The sequence below is a fragment of the Nicotiana tabacum genome, chromosome 8 (assembly GCF_000715075.1).
Source record: "Nicotiana tabacum cultivar K326 chromosome 8, ASM71507v2, whole genome shotgun sequence".
Classification (NCBI taxonomy): domain Eukaryota; kingdom Viridiplantae; phylum Streptophyta; class Magnoliopsida; order Solanales; family Solanaceae; genus Nicotiana; species Nicotiana tabacum.
The window spans coordinates 206180549-206197638 of record NC_134087.1 but is presented as its reverse complement, the minus strand read 5'-3'; the positions used below and the strand labels follow the sequence as shown (position 1 = coordinate 206197638).

The window sequence follows — 17090 nt, the reverse complement described above, 5'->3', positions numbered from 1 at the left end:
TAAATATTCATACTTTAGAATTCACTCGAATAGATTAATTGTTTTGGTTTAATTGAGATGATACTTAATCACTAGTCCATGTGAGTACGATATCTGAACTTACAATCCTATATTACTTGTCGATCACATATACTTGTATGTGTGTTTGGGAGCAACACGTACTCTACCTGTAGATTAATAACCAAAATGAGAAAACATATGACAATGGAATATTTATAATTAATCATAAAACCAATCCTTGAATTTTCTATTGTTTGGTGTTTTTGTGCTAGTTGCTATCTCCATTCAAACCGTGGAAGCAACCACTAATACTTGCATTAAGATAGGTTGTCTACATCATAATCCTTGAGGTGCAACCCTTACCCGAAGCTTACATGAACGCAAGATGCATTGAGCACCGGACTGTCTTTTTAGTGAATTTCAATTATTAGACTGTGATATAGTGAAACGAGGATTTATTATTTCAAGGATATAGTTATCTTATATGGAGTTACTAGTATAACTAATTCAAGTAATAGAACCAGCCTACCTTAATGCAAGTATTAACAAACTTATTATTTTTTTTATTCCCAAAATATGCATACAACAATAGCTTAGGCTATGATGTTTTGAAATTGTTACATCACTTACATTAACACAACAAAAATAAACTACATTATTTCTGGAAAAATTTATAGAAGGACCGACATTTATAGAAATTATTTTGAAATTGTTGCATTCAATATATTTAGTTGTTTTGTAATGGTACTACGACATTTTTGCGGTATTCTGCCAAACCCCACAATGAAAATATATTTTTGTATAAAGCATAGTGCAGCATGCAATTCTTTATAAAAACTGCAGTCATTTCCTACACATATTTATTAAGTGAAACACAAGTTAGATAAAAATATTTTCTGATAAAAATGGTTTTAGTAATCTTTGTTCTTTTAGATATTGTTTTGCCAGTCTGAAACAACTTGTTTCTTTATATAAATTAATCGATATCAATCATATACGACCAACTTCTAAACTAGTTTGAGTCGACTATATGAATCATCTACGTACGTTTTGTTCCATTTGAGTCTATCTCAATCCAATACTTAACAACTTGATATTTTAATAGCCAAAGAATTTTCTCCTTTATTTGTGTTGAAGTGTATGATCATTTCATCTAAAAGCTTAAGCTGTTAGAGAGAACCCACTTTTATTTACTTAATTATGTTTTCAACAGTTTAGCTTGTAATTTTAAGAGTAATTACCCGTTGTAGGAAGTCACCATCTTCCAACTGAGAATTAATCTACACCCTTGCCGCATAGTGGAGGGGCCTCAGATCTCTATCAACTTGTCCAAATGAAGAAGTTGGTAAATAACTCTTTTGAAAAAGAAATTTTTTATTGTGATTGTTGTTAGTTAATTAGTTATTATGTAAATAAGCATAATCCTACGTGGAATAGAAGTAGCGTAGGTATTGTATATTGTTATAAATAGGGATACTTGTATTATAGTTAGGGCACATCAATAGCATAATATTTGTTATGTGTATTATTTCTCATATAGTATCAGAGCCGTGGTGGTGAGACAATACGAAAACCAAAATACAATAGAAGGTCAACGTGCCTCATTTTTGGCAATTTTTCATGGCTGTCTTGCGTCATCTCTCTCTCCGTCAGTATTGTGAAAAATACAACATTACCAAAAGCTTTGTCATCGTCCGCCGACCAAACCCCACTAAACCTCTCCGGCAGAAGCAGCCTCATACATCGCTAGAAGCTAGGGTTCCAGTGAGTGCATGAGCCCACGCACCGGCGAGTACACACTTTTCCTGCCATTTTTTGGAAAAGTTCATTGAGGATAGATAACTCGCCTACTAATTCCGACAACTTTTATATTATTCGGCTATTATTGGCATATTCCGGCGATTGTTTCTATTTACGGTGGCTACAGTATATTTTTTCTTATGCTTGTTTACTGTTTCTATGACCTAACACAATTTTGGACCAACTTTTCCACCAATTTTATGTCTTCGTAATTATTTGATCCAATCATATCCCTCGAACTTGAACCTTTTGGTTCCAAGAACAATGGAGTTGGAAATTCGGTCTTTATGTTTACTTCTGAACCCCTAATTGGAGATTCAAATTATTTATCTTGGGCTTCGTTTGTGGAGTTGTGGTGTAAAAGTCAAGGTGTTCAAGATCACTTAACCAAAAAGGTTAGTGAGGGAGATAAAAGGCCAAAACACAATGGGAAAAGATTGATGCTCAGTTATGTAAAACACAATGGAGTTGTGGCGATCTATTATTTCCAAATTAATGCCTTTGTTTTGTCCATTTCAGGCATGTTTTTTAGTTTGAGAAAAGGCTCGTACGATATCCACTAATGACATATCTCGTTTCTATGATGTGATATCGCGGATGACAAATTTGAAGAAATGGGAATTGGATATGTCGACTTACTTGGGATAAGTACAGTAGTCATGGAAGAATTTGAGAAGTTGATACCAATTTCTGCTAGTGTTGGAAAGCAACAAGAGCAACGACAAAAGATGTTTCAAGTTCGTACACTCGCTGGACTTCCTAATGACCTTGATTTAGTGCGTGTCCAGATTTTGGCTAGTACAACTGTCCCCAAAGTTGATGAATTGTTCTCTCGATTACTTCGCCTTGCTGCAGCACCAAGTCACCCAATGATCTCATCACAAACACTTGAATCATCTATTCTCGCATCCCATACAGTTGAAAATTGGCATATCAAACTATGGAGAATAGATGAGGATGATGTTTTTTTGGAAGATCTAGACCTAAGTGTTCTTATTGTCTTAAACATGGACACACTCGTGAGTCGTGAAATGTGCTATTCTTTACATGGTCGAATACCTAAAAATGTCTATGTTTCTCAAACCGAAACTACAGGTAACCAGGAATGTTCTTTTTCTGAAGAGGAGTATAATGAGTTCTTTTAATATCAAGCAAGTAAGCAGACATCTCTACAAGTAGCCTCGGTTTCTCAGACTAATACTTTTGTTGCTGGTAATTCTTTTGATTGTGTTTCCCATTCTAGTATTCTTGGACCATGGGTCATGGACTCATGCGCTTCTAATTATATTTCTGGTAATAAATCACTTTTGTCGAATATTGTGTATTACCAGTCTTTTCCCACTGTTACTTTGGTCAATGGATTTCAAACTAAAGCAAAAGGAGTTCGACAAGCTAATCCCCTATCTTCTATCACTCTATCCTTTATGTCCGTGGCTGTCCTTTTAGTCTTGCATCTGTTAGTCATTTGACTCGTGCCCTCCATTGTGGTATATATTTTATTGATTATTCTTTTATAATGCAGGACCGTAGTACATGACAAATGAATAGCACGGGGCTTGAATCAGAAGGCCTTTACTAATTTGACTCACTAAATAGCTCCACAACATGTCTAGTTACAGATCCTCCAGACCTAATTCACAGACGTTTAGGATATTAGAGTTTATCCAAGCTTAAGAAAATGTTGCCTAGTTTGTCTACATTAAATTGTGAGTCGTGTCAGTTTGGGAAACATAACCGATCCTTCTTTCCTCGTAGTGTTGGAGTCATGCATAGTCTATTTTCCCTTTAGTTCATTCTAATATGTGGAGTCCTAGTAGAGTCAGTTCAACTTTGGGATTTCATTATTTTGTTGGTTTCATTGATGATTATTCAATATGTACTTGTTTTTTCTTAATGAAAGATCGTTCTGAGTTGTTTCCTATATTCCAGAATTTTTGTGCTGAAATCAAAAATCAACTTGGTGTTTCTATTCTCACTTTTCGTAGCGATAATTCCGTAGAATATTTATCCTCTCAGTTTTAATAGTTTATGACTTCTCAAGGAATTATTCATCAAACATATTGTCCTTATACCCCTCAGCAAAATAAGGTTGTAGAGAGAAAGAATAAGCACCTCATTGAGGCTACTCGCAAACTCCTCATTAAATCTCGTGTTCCGCTGCGTTTTTGGGGCGATGCAGTTCTCACAGCTTGTTATTTGATTAATAGGATGCCTTCACCTCCCATCAAGGGTCAGATTCCACATTCAATATTGTTTCCCCAGTCAGCCTTATACCCTCTTCCACCTCGGGTTTTTGGGAGCACATGTTTTGTTCATAACTTAGCCTCGGGGAAAGATAAGTTAGCTCCTCGTGCTCTCAAGTGTGTCTTCCTTGGTTATTCTCGTGTTCAGAAAGGATATCGTTGTTACTTACCTTATCTTCGTAGGTACCTTATGTCAGCTGACGTCACATTTTTCAGTCTAAACCTTTTTTACCTCTTCTAACCACCTTAATATATCTGAGGTCTTACCTATACCAACCTTTGAGGAGTTTACTATAGCTCCTTCTCCACCTTCAGCCACAGAAGTCTTAGCCATACCAACCATTCAAGAGTCTAGTATTTCTTCTCCTAAATCCTCAACCACAGGAACACCACTCTTGACTTACCATCGTCGTTTGCGCCCTGCATCAGGCCTAGCTAATTCACGTCCTACACCTTATCTTGCTCATACTGCGGACTTTCCCCTTTCTAGTACACTGATTGCATTTCAGAAAGGTATACAGACTATACTTAATCCTAATACCCATTATGTCGGTTTAATCTATCATCGCCAGTCATCACCCCATTATACTTTTATATCTTCTTTGTCCTTTGTTTCCATCCCTAAGTCTACAAGTGAAGCATTGTCTCATCCAGGATGGTGACATGCTATGATTGAAGAGATGTCTGATTTACGTATGAGTGGTACTTGGGAGCTTGTTTCTCTTCCTTCAGGTAAATTTACTGTTAGTTGTTATTGGGTTTATGCAGTCAAAGTTGGTCCAGATGGATAGGTTAATCGACTTAAGAAATGTCTTGTTTCCAAAGGATATACTTAGATATTTGAGCTAGACTACAGTGATATTATCTCTCCCGTGACTAAAATAACATCAGTTTGCCTTTTTCTATCTATGGCTGATGTTCGACATTGGCCTCTCTATCAACTGGTAGGGGAGAACCCATATATTACTAAATGGTTTTAACTGAACCCGATTTGTCAAAAAATAATATTGTTGTAACGACCCGGCCAATCTTTTCGAGAGTTGTAGCCCCATTCCCCCATTTTCTACTTTTTTGTGTTTTACAGTTGTGTTATAATTTGGGCGAACCTGTGACGACCCGGCCAGTCGTCTCATGAGTTACCGCTCCGTTTTCCCCATTTTTGCTTCTTTATGCTTTGTTTACCCGTGTTATGTGGTATCGGGTTGGCCGGATCGAATCCGGAATGATTTTGGTAAGGTTTGAGACACTTAGTCTCCTTTGAGGAAGCTTGAGTTGGAAAAGTCAACTAGATGTTGACTTAGGTGTTAGAGGACTCGGATGTGAGTTCTGATGGTTCGATTAACTTCAGGAGGTGATTTGGGACTTAGCAGTGTGAGCGGAATGAGTTTCGGAGGTTCGGAGTAGATTTAGGCTTGAATTGGCGAAGTTGATATTTTGGCAATTTCCGGTTGGTATGCGAGATTTTGATATAGGGATCGAAATAGAATTCTGAGAGTTGTAGTAGTTTCATTGTGTCATTTGGGATGTGCGTGCAAAAGTTTAGGTCATTCAGACGTGGTTTGGTTAGTTTTTTTTATCAAAAGCGGAATTTGGAATATTTTAGGAAATTTGGCTTGAATCCGATGTGTTTTGGTTGATTTGATGTTGTTTGAGGTGTTTTGAGGATTGGTACAAGTTTGAATAAGGTATTAGGATATGGTTGTGCTTTTGGTTGAGGTCCCGGGGGCCTCGGGGTGATTTCGGATGGTTAACGGAGAAGTTTGGAATTTGTTGCAGCTGTTGAAATTTGCTGCTTCTAGTATTTTCGCACCTGCGGATTGAAGATTGCAGGTGCAGTACCGCATAAGCGGAAGGGTGGCCACAAAAGCAGAATTTAGGGAAGTCGTCAAGAACCGCAGAAGCAGTTGGAATACCGCATCTGCGATGGCAAGACGCGGAAAGTTGATCGCAGATGCAGTGGTTTAGACCGCAGAAGCGGAAATATAGTCGCAGATGCGAAAAGTTCTAGGTAGAAAGTATAAATTGTGGCCTTCGCGAATTTTGAGCAATTTCACCATTTTTATCTCGGCTTTGGAGCTTTTTGGACGATTTGAGAGAGGGATTTCAAGGGAACTTCATTGCGGTAATGAATTTGCATTTAAAATTCATTCCTATGCCATTACTACACGGATTATAACTAGAAATCATGGAAATTAAGGGAGAAAATTGGGGAAACTAGGGCTTGGAAACTTAAACCTTTGCTTAAGGATTTGAAGGACCATTTAGGATCATATTTGAGAACCTTTGATATGTATGAACTTGTAGGGAGATAAGGAATCTATTGATGTAAAAATTATTGAATTCCGAGACGTGGTCCTGGGGGTCGGGTTTTGGTAATTTTAGGATTTGTGTGGTATATCTATTATTTTCGCTTGGGCTTCGTTCCCTTAGCATATTTTGACGTCCTTGTTCTGATTTTGGATAGATTCGACGCGAGTGAAGGTCGATTCGAGGGCCAAAGGCATCGCGAGCTAGAGATTTGACCGGTTCGAGGTGAGTAATGATTGTAAATGATGTTCTGAGGGATTGAAACCCCAGATTGCACGTCGTAGTGCTATATTAAGGTGAGGCACACGCTTGATGACGAGCTTGGGGTCGTGCACTATTGGGGATTGTGACTTGGTCCTTCTCAATTGATGATTTTACCACGTATTTGACTGAAATCTATTTGTTATCATCATAATTTAGGTTGAATGCCATATTTGGGCCTTGTGCCAACTATTTGAACCCTTCGGGGATTTTTACTGGTATTTCCTTATTATTTTGACCTTATACTTGAACTCAGTGATATTATATTTCACTATTTTTTTGTACTCAGCCAGGTTTACTCTATTTTAACACTTATATGATCTTTTAAATAATATTTTGGGCTGAGAAACATGTTTTACTACTACCCGAGTGGCTTGTGAGTATTTTTGACTGAGTAAGGCCGAGGGCCTATGTTGTGAGGAAATATTTGATACTGATTATGCGGCCGAGGGCTTGAGATATATACGCCATGAGGTGGCTTATTGATATGAGGCCGAAGGCCTAGTGATGATGCCACGAGGTGGCTTAATATTGCGCTTGGCCCGTAAGGGGCTCCTCCAGGAGTCTGTACACCTCCAGTGAGCGCGGGTACCCATTGTGATGTGAGATTGAGCCCAAGGGGCTGGTATTGTTCTATGTGATTTGCCGAGGGGTTGGTACTGTTCTTTGATATTGTCCGAGGGGCGGATTTGTTGATATTGTGCCTGAGGGGTGAGCCTTTATGTGTTTACTTTTCATATATGACTGACAATTTCCTACTTAATTATTGAAAAAGGCTTTTCATGAAACTACGTTTGAGTTAAAGAATTTATCTATCTTTCACTGGTTTAATTGTTTTACTGCTTCATTATGGAATGCTTTATGCCTTACTTGATTTTTTGCTTTCAGTCTTTATTTGCATTTGTTACTCATTGAGTTGGAGTACTCACTTTACTCCTTGCACCCATGTGTGCAGATTTGGGCGTTGTTGATCCTGCCAGTGCGAGTTGAGAGTTCCCGACGGACATTCAGAGTTCACGAGGTAGCTGCTTGATTTCGGCAGACCATGTTTCTCCCTCTTTATCATTTCTATTTCTAATCAGACAATTGTGATAGTTTATAGACTTATCGGAATTGTAGTAGGATTTATAGATGCTTATGACTAGTGATACCCTGGTATCGGGCTTTGTTGGGTTGTTCTTCTGCGTATTTATGATATTATCTACTACTTTGGATTATTTATTCTTGTTTAGACTGTTTTTAAATGCTAAATTGTTAATAATTGGAAAAATGAGAAGTGTCGGTTGGCCTTGTCTTCATGAGAGGTGCCATCACGACCGGGTCCGGGTTTAGGGTCGTGACAAGTTGGTATCAGAGCCTAGGTTACATAGGTCTCACGAGTTATGAGCAGGTTTAGTAGAGTCTCTTGGATATGTACGGAGACGTCTGTATTTATCCTCGAGAGGCTGCAGAATCTTTAGGAAAAAAATCATATTCTTGAAATTTTTGTCATGCGAATTTGTTGATCCGAGTACTAAGCTTCTGTTGTTCTATTCTCTCATAGATGGTGAGGACATACGCTACCGGTCAGGATGGACGACCACTAGTACCACTGGCTGGGGCCACCAGAGGCCGAGGATGTGGCCGTGGACGTGGTAGGGGCAAATCAGCTAGGGTAGCACCTGCCGATCCACCAGCTGCCCCAGTACAGGATCAGGTCCTAGTTATGGACGCTCATGTAGCACCAGATTAGGCACCAGCTGTGCCCATTGTGATTCCGGGTCTTCACGAGGCCCTGGCTCAGATCTTATCAGTATGCACTAGCCTAGCTCAGGCAATTTCAGCCACTACAGCCGCAACTACTTCTCAGGCCAGGGGAGGCAATCAGACTCCCGCCGCTCGCACATTTGAGTAGGTCGTGCAGGGACTTCAAACGTCGGGGGCACATCCAGCCCAGCCGGTCGCAGCTTCTCAGGACTATGTAGTTCCTTCCATGCCAAAGGACGAGCAGCGTAGGTTGGAGAGGTTTGGTAGACTTCAGCCTTCGCCGTTCAGTGGAGAAGAGGACGAGGATGCCTAGGGTTTCTTGGATAAGTGTCAGACGATGCTTCATACAACAGGTATTCTAGAGACCAGCGGGGTCGCTTTCACTACTTATCAGTTTACAGGAGCTGCTTTCACTTGGTGGGAGGATTTTGAGTTGCGTAGGCCTATTGGTGAAGCACCCCTTACCTGGCAGCAGTTCTCTGTCCTCTTTTTGGAGGAGTATGTGCCGCAGTCTCGCAGTGAGGAGTTGCGTAGACAGTTTGAGTGGTTGCGTCAAGGGGAGATGACCGTGCCGCAATATGAGTTGAGGTTCTCTGAGTTAGCTCGCCATGCCATTTGGATGGTTCCGACATATAGAGAGAGGATTAGGAGGTTTGTTGATGGCCTCACTTATTAGCTTCGTATTCTTATGACCAGGGAGAGGGTGATTAGTGCTACTTTCGAGGAGGTTGTGGATATTTCCCGTGAGATTGAGTCTGTTCGTCGCCAGGAGCGAGAGGACAGGGAGGCCAAGAGGCCTTGAGGATTTGGTAGTTACAGTGGTACTCCTTCAAGAGGTCAGTTTCAGCACGGTAGAGGTTGCCTATTCAGGCATGCTCAGCCAGCTCGCCCAGGTTATCGTAGGGCATCATTGGGTCATGGTTTTCACAGTTCTCATCAGGGCCAATCATCACTTAGTGCCCTTCCAGCTCAGAGTTCATCCTGTGCTCTATCAGCTCGAGGTTCTTCTATGCCGAGTGCATCTGCTAGTCACTCTGGTGTGAGGGGTTCCCTTCAGTCCCCTTCTCCAGCACCTTGGAGTTTTTATGAGTGTGGTGATATGGGTCATATGTGGAGGTAGTGCACTCGTCGTCTTGCGAGTTCATCTCAGCAGAGGGGTCAGTCATCGGCCTCGGTGCCAATTACTTCACCACCGCCCGCATAGCCAGCTAGGGGTGAAGGTCAATCAACTAAGGGTCTGCTGTCATTACAGGTATTGTCTCAGTCTGCCACAGAGATGCCTCTGTATTATTTGATCCCGATTCCACCTTTTCTTATGTGTCATCATACTTTGCTCGTTATTTGGGTACGCCCCGTGAGTTTCTTGTTTTATCTATTCATGTATCTACCTCGGTGGGTGATACTATTGTTGTAGATCGTGTGTAACAGTCGTGTGTGGTGACTATTGGGGTCTGGAGACCCGTGTGGATCTTTTATTACTATGTATGGTGGATTTCGATGTCATTTTGGGCATGGATTGGCTATCTCCGTGTCGTACTATTTTAGACTGTCATGCTAAGACAGTCACATTGGCTATACCGGGTGTGCCATGGATCGAGTGGCGAGGTGTGACTGATTATATTCCCAGTAGCGTGATCTCATTCTTGAAAGCCCAACGTATGGTTGGTAAGGGTTGTCTTTCCAATCTAGCCTTTGTAAGGGATGTCGGTGTTGAGACTCCCAGTATTGATTCTATTCCAGTTGTGAGGGATTTTCCTGATGTGTTTCTTGTAGACCTGACGGGCATACAACCGGACAGGGATATTGATTTTGGTATTGACCTGGTGCCGGGCACTCAGCCCATTTCTATTCCGCCGTATCATATGGAACCAGCGGAGTTGAAAAAGTTAAAAGAGCAGCTTCAAGAACTCCTCGATAAGGGGTTCATTCGGCTTAGTGTGTCACCTTGGGGTGTACTAGTTCTATTTGTGAAGAAGAAGGATGGCACTATGAGGATATGAGGATGTGCATTGATTATAGGTAATTCAACAAGGTAACAATTAAGAACAAGTATCCTTTGTCTCACATTGATGATTTATTCTAGAAACTTCAGGGAGCGAGGGCGTTCTCCAAGATCGATCTCCGTTCAGGTTATCACCAGTTCAAGATCAGGGATTCAGATATTCTTAAGATGACTTTCAGGACCTGATATGGTCATTATGAGTTCTTGGTGATATCTTTTGGGCTGACCAATGCCCCAACAACCTTCATTCATTTGATAAATAGCATGTTTCAGCCTTATTTTGACTCGTTCATCTTAGTCTTCATTGATGATATTCTGGTATATTCACGTAGTCAAGAGGAGCACACAGAGCATTTGAGAGTCGTGTTGCGTAGATTGAGAGAGGATAAACTTTATGCAAAATTCTCCAAGTGTGAGTTTTGGCTCAGTTCAGTGGCTTTCTTGGGGCACGTGGTGTCCAGCGAGGGTATTCAGGTTGATCCGAAGAAGATAGAGGTGGTTCAGAGTTGGCCAGACCGTCCTCAGCCACAGAGATTCGTAGCTTTCTTGGTTTGGCAGGCTATTATCGCCGGTTTGTTCAGGGATTCTCATCTATCGCATCGCCCTTGACCAAGTTGACTCAGAAGGGTGCTTCATTTGTATGGTCGGACGAGTGTGAGGAGAGCTTTCAGAAGCTCAAGACAGCTTTGACCACATCTCCAGTGTTGGTTTTGCCATCAGCTTCAGGTTCATATATCATGTATTGTGATGCTTAGAGAGTTGGTATTTGTTGTGTGTTGATGTAAGAGGGTAGAGTTATTGCTTATGCTTCTAGTCAGTTGAATCCCCATGAGAAGAACTACCCCGTTCGTGATTTGGAGTTGGCTGCCATAGTTCACGCGTTGAAGATTTGGAGGCATTACTTGTATGGTGTGTCTTGTGAGGTGTTTACTGATCATCGTAGCCTCCAGCACTTGTTCAAACAGAAGCATCTCAATTTTAGGTAGCGGAGATGGTTGGAGTTGCTAAAGGATTATGACATCACTATATTGTACCATCCGGGAAAGGCCAATGTGGTGGCCGATTCCTTGAGCCAAAAGGCGGTGAGTATGGGGAGTTTGGAATATATTCCAATTGGGGAGAGACCTCTTGCGATTTATGTTCAGGCCTTGGCCAATCGGTTCATGAGATTAGATGTTTTGTTTCCCGATCGGGTATTGGCGGTGAGCACAACCTTTCACCCTCAGACGGACGGGCAGTCCAATCGCACTATTAAGATATTGTAGGACATGTTGTGTGCTTGTGTCATTGATTTCGGAGGGTCATAGGATCAATTTCTACCGCTTGCAGAGTTTGCTTATAACAATAGCTACCAGTCGAGTATTCAGATGGCTCCGTATGAGACTTTGTATATGAGGGGGTGTAGATCTCCAGTTGGTTGGCTCAAGCCCGGTGAGGCTAGGCTATTGGGGACAGACTTGGTGCAGGATAACCTTAGAGAAGGTGAAGGTGATTCAAGAGAGACTTTGTACAGCGCAGTCGAGGCAAAAGAGTTATGCTGACAGGAAGGTTCGAGATGTGTCCTACATGGTTGGCAAGAAAGTTCTGTTGAAGGTTTCGCCCATGAAGGGTGTTATGAGATTTGGGAAGAAAGGAAAATCGAGTCCTCGGTTCATTGGGCCTTTTGAAGTGCTTCATAGGATTGGGAAGGTGGCTTATGAGCTTGCTTTGCCACCCAACTTGTCGAGTATGCATCCGGTATTTGATGTTTCTATGATCCGGAAGTATTTTGGGGATACATCTCATGTTTTGGATTTCAGCACGGTTCAGTTGGATGATGATTTGACTTATGATGTGGAGCCAATAGCTATTTTGGGTCGACAGATTCGAAAGTTGAGGTCAAAGGATATAGTTTCAGTGAAAGTGCAGTGGAGGGGTAGGCCCGTGGAGGAGGCTACCTGGGAGACTAGGCGGGAGATGCGGAACAGATACACTCACTTGTTTAAGGCTTCAGGTATGTTTCTTGATTCGTTCGCGGACAAACGTTTATTTAAGTTGGGGGGATGTGATGACCTAGTCAGTCGTCATATGAGTTACCGCTCCTTTTCCCTATTTCTGCTTCTTTATGCTTTGTTTACCCGTGTTATGCGGTATCGGGTTGGTCGGATCGAATCGGAATGATTTTGGTAAGATTTGAGACACTTAGTCTCTTTTGAGGAAGCTTGAGTTGGAAAAGTCAACCGGATGTTGACTTATGTGTTAGAGGGCTTGGATGTGAGTTTCGATGGTTCGGTTAGCTTCGGGAGGTGATTTGAGACTTAGGAGTGTGGGCGGAATGAGTTTTGGAGGTTCGGAGTAGATTTAGGCTTGAATTGGCGAAGTTGATATTTTGGCAATTTTCGGTTGGTAGGTGAGATTTTGATATAGGGGTCGGAATGGAATTTCGAGAGTTGCAGTAGCTCCGTTGTGTCATATAGGATGTGTGTGCAAAAGTTTAGGTCATTCGGACGTGGTTTGGTTGGGCTTTTGATCAAAAGCAGAATTTGGAAGATTTTAGGAAATTTGGCTTGAATCCGATGTGTTTTGGTTGATCTGATGTTGTTTGAGGTGTTTTGAGGATTGGTACAAGTTTGAATAAGGTATTAGGATATGGTTGTGCTTTTGGTTGAGGTCCCGAGGGCCTCAAGGTGATTTCGGATGGTTAACGGAGAAGTTTGGAATTTGTTGCAGCTGCTGAAATTTGCTACTTCTAGTATTTTTGCACCTGCGGATTGGGGACCACAGGTGCGGCGCCGCATAAGCGGAAGGGTGGCCACATAAGCGGAATTTGGTGAAGTTGTCAGGAACCACAGAAGCGGTTGGAATACCGCATCTGTGATGGCGCATATGCGGAAAGTTAATCGCAGAAGCGAAAAGGGGAGTTTAAGTGAGGACCGCAGATGCGGTACTGCAGAAGCGGAAATATAATCGCAGATGCGAAAAGTTCTGGGCAGAAAGTATTAGTTGTGGCCTTCGCGAATTTTGAGCTATTTCATCATTTTATCTCGGCTTTGGAGCTTTTTGGACGATTTGAGGGAGGGATTTCAAGGTAACTTCATTGAGGTAAGGAATTTGCACTTAAAACTCATTCCTAAGCCATTACTACACGGATTAGAACTAGAAATCATGGAAATTAAGGGAGAATATTGGGGAAACTAGGGCTTGGAAACTTAGACCTTTGCTTGAGGATTTGAAGGACCATTTGGGGTCGGATTTGAGAACCTTTGATATGTATGAAATCGTGGGGAGATAAGGAATCTATTGATGTAAAAATTATTGAATTCCGAGACGTGGGACCGGGGGTTGGGTTTTTGTAATTTCAGGATTTGTGTGTCGTATTTTGATTATTTTCTCTTGGGCTTCATTTCCTTAGCATATTTTGACGTCCTCATTCTGATTTTGGATAGATTCGACGCGAGTGGAGGCCAATTCATAGGGCAAAGGCGTCGCGAGCTAGAGATTTGACTGGTTCGAGCTGAGTAGTGATTGTAAATGATGTTCCGATGGTTTGAAACCCCGAATTGTACATCGTAGTGCTATATTGAGGTGAGGCACAAGCTTGATGACGAGCCTGGGGTCGTGCACTATTGGGGATTGTGACTTGGTCCGTCCCGATTGATGATTTTACTGCGTATTTTGACTGAAATCTATTTGTTATCATCATTATTTGGGCTGAATGCCATATTTAGGCCTTGTGCCAACTATTTGGACCATTCGGGGATTTTTACTGGTATTTCCTCACTGTTTTGACTTTATACTTCAACTCAGTCATGTTATATTTTACTGTTTTTTTCGTACTCAACCAGGTTTACTCTGTTTTAACAGTTATATGATCTTTTAAATAATATTTTGGGCTGAGAAACATGTTTTACTACTGCCCAAGTGGCTTGTGAGGATTTTTGACTGAGTAAGGCCGAGGGCCTATGTTGTGAGGAAACATTTGATACTGATTATGCGGCCAAGGGCCTGAGATATGTATGCGACGAGGTGGCTTGATTGATATGAGGCCGAGGGCCTAGGGATGATGCCACGAGGTGGCTTGATATTGAGCTTGGGCCGTAAGGCCCCCCCAGGAGCTTGTACACCCCCAGTGAGCATGAGTACCTATTATGATGTGAGATTGAGCACAAGGGGCTGGTATTGTTCTATGTGATTTCCCGAAAGGCTGGTACTGTTCTGAGATGTTGCCCGAGGGGCGGATTTTTTGATATTGTGCCCGAGGGGCGAGCCTTTATGTGTTTACTTTTCATAATTGACTGACAATTACCTACTTAATTATTGAAAAAGGCTTTTAAGGAAACTATGTTTGAGTTAAAGAATTTTACCTATCTTTCACTGGTTTACTATTTTAATTATTTTACTGCTTCATTATAGAATGCTTTGTGCCTTACGTGATTTCTTGCTTTCTGTCTTTATTTGCATTTGTTACTTACTGAGTTAGAGTACTCACTTCACTTCCTGCAACTCTGTGTGTAGATTCGAGCATTGCTGATCCTGCCAGTGCGAGTTGAGACCTCCCGGCAGATATTCAGAGTTCACAAGGTAGCTGTTTGATGTCCGCAGACCCGTGTTTCTTCCTCTTTATCATTTCTATTTTTGATCAGACAATTGTGATAGTTTATAGACTTATCAGATTTGTAGTAGGATTTATAGATGCTCATGACTAGTGATACCCTGATATCGGGCTTTGTTGGGTTGTTCTTCCGCGTATTTATGATATTATCTGCTACTTTTGATTATTTATTCTTGTTTAGATTGTTTTTAAATGCTAAATTGTTAATAATTGGAAAAATGGGAAGTGTCGGCTGGCCTTGTCTTCACGAGAGGCGCCATCATGACTGGGTTCGGGTTTAGGGTTGTGACATTATTAGTTGGTTTAGGTCTGGAGTGATTTCAGAATGTATTGAGATACTTAATCTCTTATTTGAAAGTTTAAGTTGCAAAAGTTGACCGGATGTTGACTTATGTGTAAACGACCTCGAATTTGAATTTTGAAGGTTCCGTTAGCTCTATTAGGTGATTTTGGACTTAGGAGCATGTCCTGTTTGTGTTACGGAGGTCCGTAGTAGAATTAGGCTTAAATTACCGAAAATTGGAATTTTGGAAAGTTTGAACGGGAGTGGTCTTTTTGATATCGGGGTCAGATTGGATTTTCTGAAGTTGGAGCAGGTTCGTGGTGTCATTTATGACTTGTGTGCAAAATTTGAGGTTAAACGAACATAATTTGATAAGTTTCAGCATCGGTTATAGAATTTGGTAATATCAACATTCGTTAGGCTTGAATCCGTGTGTAATTTATGTTTTTGATGTTGTTTAAGGTGATTTGAGGATCTGACTAAGTTCGTATGATGTTTTTGGACTTGTTGGTATGTTTGTTTGAGGCCCCAAGGGCATCAGTGAGTTTCGGGTGGTTAATGGATCATTTTGGCCTTTCAATGATAGTTGATGTCTGCTGGGTGATTCTTTTGGTTTCCTTATATGCGATAGCATGATTTCATCCGCAATCGCGTAAGCTTATTTGGTGAAAAGGTGATTTTGTTCTATGCGGTCGTAGAGAAAGGGATGTGATCACGCATATATGATAAGTTATGCTTTGTGAACGTGTGGCTAAGGCCACGTTCGCATATAAATAATTGAGCTGAAGAGGAGGTGAGGTAATTGTTCTACGCAAACTCGGGAGGTAGGATGCGATCGCGTAGGTTTGAGAGGCAGTGATCCGCGATCACGTGGGTTATTCTGCATTTGCATAGGGTAAAAGTGTAGGGCAACATAGTTGTGCTTCGTCATCGTAAGGATAATTTCGCGATCACGATGAATGAAATCTGAGCAGACAGTATTAATTTCAAAAATGAGGGTTTGAACCTATTTTTCATATTTTGAGCTAGAGACCACATATTTGGGCGATTCTTGAAGGGATTTTCTTGGAGTTGATTGGGGTAAGTGATTCTTACTTGGTTTTAGTTGAATCCCATGATTACGTCTTTAATTTTATCATCTAATTTTTGTTTTGGGATGACAAATTGGGGAGGAAGATGAAGTATTCTTGAGATGGATTTTTGAGGTTTTGAACGGAATTTTGTTATCGGTTTTGAATAACTTTGGTATGGTTAGACTTGTGAGTGAATGGACTTTTGGGTTTTGTGACTTTTGTCTGATTTCGAGACGTGGACCAAGGGGTTGGGTTCGAGCCCATTTTAGATTTTTAGTTATGATTTAGTACTTTTGTTGTGAAATTGATCCCTTTAGCCTTTATTGATTGTGTTGTACTACTTGTTGCTAGATTCGGGATGTTTGGAGGCCGATTTGAGAGGCAAAAGGCATTTCAGACTAGAGATTTGCTCGGTTTGAGGTAAGTAACGCTTTCAAATTTGGCTCTAACGGTTCGAAACCTCGAATTATGTGTTATGTGATTGGTATTGAGGTCATGCCAAGTGACGGGCATACGGGCGTGCACCGTGAGAATTGTGACCTAGTTGATTCCATGGCACCGTATAACGACCCTATCTTGTTAATATCCGTGTTTCCATCATGTGATAAAGTAATTGAGCTATCAATCATGCCACATATCATGTTTAGGATTTATGGCGGTACTGTTGAGACCCCTAGTAGTCGTTTTTTGCTGTCATCTCACTGACTTCATTGCTATTCTATACTCAGTCATATTCATGCATTGTTATATCATATCTCAGTCTTATTTATTATTTATTGATACA

At 41.2% G+C, this 17090-nt stretch overlaps 1 pseudogene; it reads right to left on the bottom strand.

Moving 5' to 3' along the window:
* Nucleotides 1-727: 727 nt before the first annotated feature.
* LOC107804055 (beta-amyrin synthase-like) overlaps nucleotides 728-17090 on the bottom strand; it is a 57527-nt pseudogene continuing 41164 nt past the window's right edge.